This window comes from Marmota marmota, unplaced genomic scaffold, assembly GCF_001458135.2.
Source record: "Marmota marmota marmota unplaced genomic scaffold, marMar, whole genome shotgun sequence".
Taxonomy (NCBI): Eukaryota; Metazoa; Chordata; class Mammalia; order Rodentia; family Sciuridae; genus Marmota; species Marmota marmota.
The window spans coordinates 5,386,038-5,390,021 of record NW_025999960.1 but is presented as its reverse complement, the minus strand read 5'-3'; positions in this window follow the sequence as shown (position 1 = coordinate 5,390,021).

The following is a 3,984-nucleotide window of genomic DNA, read 5'->3' as shown; positions in this document are numbered from 1 at the left end:
GTGGGGTCGGGCTCCAAATTCCTCAATAGGACACCCATAGCACAAAAGTTAATAACTAGAATCAACAAATGGGACTTACTCAAACTAAAAAGTTTTTTCTCAGAAAAAGAAACAATAAGAGAGGTAAATAGGGAGCCTACATCCTGGGAACAAATCTTTACTCCTCACACTTCAGATAGAGCCCTAATATCCAGAGTATACAAAGAACTCAAAAAATTAGACAATAAGATAACAAACAACCCAATCAACAAATGGGCCAAGGACCTGAACAGACACTTCTCAGAGGAGGACATACAGTCAATCAACAAGTACATGAAAAAATGCTCACCATCTCTAGCAGTCAGAGAAATGCAAATCAAAACCACCCTAAGATACCATCTCACTCCAGTAAGATTGGCAGCCATTATGAAGTCAAACAACAATAAGTGCTGGTGAGGATGTGGGGAAAAGGGTACACTTGTACATTGCTGGTTGGACTGCAAATTGGTGCGGCCAATATGGAAAGCAGTATGGAGATTCCTGGGAAAGCTGGAAATGGAACCACCATTTGACCCAGCTATTGCCCTTCTCGGTCTATTCCCTGAGGACCTTAAAAGCGCATACTATAGGGATACTGCCACATCAATGATCATAGCGGCACAATTCACAATAGCTAGACTCTGGAATCAACCTAGATGCCCTTCAATAGATGAATGGATAAAAAAAAATGTGGCATTTATACACAATGGAGTATTACTCAGCACTAAAAAACGACAAAATCATGTATTTTGCAGGGAAATGGATGGCATTAGAGCAGATTATGCTAAGTGAAGCTAGCCAGTCCTTAAAAAACAAATGCCAAATGTCTTCTTTGATATAAAGAGAGTAACTAAGAACAGAACAGGGAAGAAGAGCATGAGGAAAAGATTAACATTAAACAGAGAAGAGTGGGGGGAGAGAAAGGGAGAGAGAAGGGAAACTGTATGGAAATGGAAGGAGACCCTCATTGTTACACAAAATTACATATAAGAGTTTGTGAGGGAAAGGGAAAAATAGAACAAGGGAGAGAATTAAACAACAGCAGATGGGGTAGAGAGGAAAGATGAGAGGTAAGGGGAGGGGGGATAGTAGGGGATAGGAAAGGTAGCAGAATACAACAGTCATTAATATGGTATTATGTAAAAATGTGGATGTGTAACCGATGTGATTCTGCAACTTGTATTTGGGGCCAAAATTGGATTTCATAACCCACTTGAATCAAATGTATGAAAGATGATATGTCATGAGCTTTGTAATGTTTTGAACAACCAATAATATATATATATATATATATCAGGCATAATTTTCAAATGTCTTTCCCCGTGTGGTTTGTTTCATTCTTCTACTAGTATCTTCAAAAGAACAGACATTTTAATTTTATGAAATCCTCTTAGAATACTAAGCATTCTTATAAAATATATTGGAAAATTTTATTATTATTAGCATCATCATCTCATTAAAGGAAGCATAAAATTTCCTTAGAAGAGATTAACATTTTCTTGCTTGCAAAATTCAATATTGAATTCATGTGGGATATATAATAGGCATATAAAATACATTTTTTTTCTTTAGGAAACAATAAGGTACAATGGTTAAATAGATGGGATTGAGAGTAGACAGTCCTGGATTCATATTCCAATCTAATACCTTTGACAAATTAATATCAGCATCAGTTTTTTAATCTAGGAAAATATTTACAAAGTGGTATCCACCTAAGCAATAGTGTGATGTTGCCAATTTCTATGTTTGGATATGGTTTGAGTGTGTCACCCAAAAGTTCATGTGCTGGAAACCTGGTCACTGGTGAAGTAATATAAAATGTGGGAGAACATTTAAGAGGCCGGGCCTGGTAAGAGGTAATTAGGTCATAGGAGGTGCTGTTCTCAGAAGAAGATAATGGGGTTCTTGTGGGACCCCAGTTAGTTCCCATGAGAGTGGGTTGTTCCAAAAGAGTAAGACTGTTCCCTATTTACATGCTCTCCTGCCACTGTAATGATGTCCAGCATGATGCCACCACTAAAGCCAAGCTCATGCCAGTGTCATACTCTTGAATTTACCAAACTGTGAGCTTAATCAACGCCCCCCTGCCGACCCCCAGAACCAGGGATTGAACCCAGGGGCACTTAACCTCTGAGCCATATTCCCAGCTTGTTTTTTTTTTTATTTTTCATTTTTAGACAGGGTCTCACTAAGTTGCTTAGGGCCTTGCTAAGTTGTTGAAGCTGGCTTTGAACTTGTGATCCTCTTGTCTGAGCCTCCCAAGCTGCTGGGATTGTAGGAGTGCACCACTAATGTCTTTTCTTTATATACATCCAGCTTCAAGTATTTTGAAATGGCAACAGAGATCAGACATATAGAAGGTCTTGATAAATGGTAATTATTATAATTATTATTAATTTTAATTTTTGAAAGATGATTTTCTGGATAGAGCATAAGATATAGTAGTCTGGTACCTAATTTGTTTTCAGAATTGAACTTAGAGTATGTAGAACATTAATAAATGTCATGCCCATCAGGCACATTAATATACGACTTTTGTCAAGTGTGTTTTTGATCAAATGTAGGTAGTAAATAATTTTATTTTTTAAAGCCTGAAAAAATTTTATATTTCTGATGGACTGATCATTTTATATGCCATATTTTCCACTAAAAATAAAGAGTGAGTTTGGGAAGATCATTTTATCTTGAGAAATTAAAACGATTACATAGTTTTTGTGATTTTTAATAAGAGTTTTCTCACAAATTTTATACAATAGAATAAATGCAAATATTAAATCCTTCTGCAGACATTTTATTAATTTTTTTAAAGTACACACATTTATTCAACTAAATCCCATATTTTGTATCACATCTATTTGATGGTTCCATGTCAGTCTCAATTCCACAGATAATATCACTCGAAGTATTTTTAGGATAATTTTTCTTCTTACTTGGTATTTCTGAAAGTACTCATTTACTATTTTGAAAGCCATAGAAGCAGTTAAATCTTTGCTACCTGCATAAGCATTAGAAGTAAAAGACAGTTATTAGGTATTGCTTATGGGCTTATTTATTTTGAGAAATACTAACAGGAGTGTAAGCTCTTTGGAATGCAGAAAACAGTAAGAATAGTGGGCTACTGTTCAAAGATTTGTTAAAATCCCTGGCAGTATCATGACTTGATAATACTTAAAAATAAATGTTTAATTTTAGAGATAGTATGACACATATGACATAGGTTCTGTGCAATTTATCTGTGATATTAATACATTAGTTAGCAAATGTAATAGATGATCTTGACTTAATGGCTTGCTGGAATATGGAATCAAATCCTTCTCTGATTTTTCAGTTGGGTGGGGCTCTGAATACTCTGTCATGGTGAGTGAATTTATGTATAATTAACTTGGCCAGTTTGATCCATGTTTTATTGACTCTGTGCTAATTTGTCTTTAAAATTCTTCAGTATAAACAAGATGAGTTATGTATGTGGAAATTAATTATCTCAAATCAAAGGAATGCTTGTTAATATTTGTAGTATATTTCAGAAATAGTAATTTATACTTCAACCATAGTCATCTAAGTCTAGAGGTAAAGTATTGTCATAAGGCATATGAGAGATGATTTTTTTTAATTAGTAGAAATGTTAAACATAGGTATTGGGTACAAAGACTTGAGTTCCATTTCCCTTGCATAAACAAGCATGTAATATTGAGTACACACTGCAGCTTAGTCCTGAGGAATAGCATGCAAGTAATATAGCCCACTGATTCTATGTTCTTCCCATTCCAGGGAGGGCTCTTTCTCTAAAACCTATCATAGGACTGGTTCTCCTTGCCACTACCACATATTGTTAAGGTAGCTCAAAGTGAACTTTCCATTGACATTTATGGTTGGAATAACTGAGAACAGAGGAGGACATCTACCATAGAGGCTTGACTATCCATTTTTGTGCCTATCTGCTGACAGATCTGCATGTTTGACAGAATT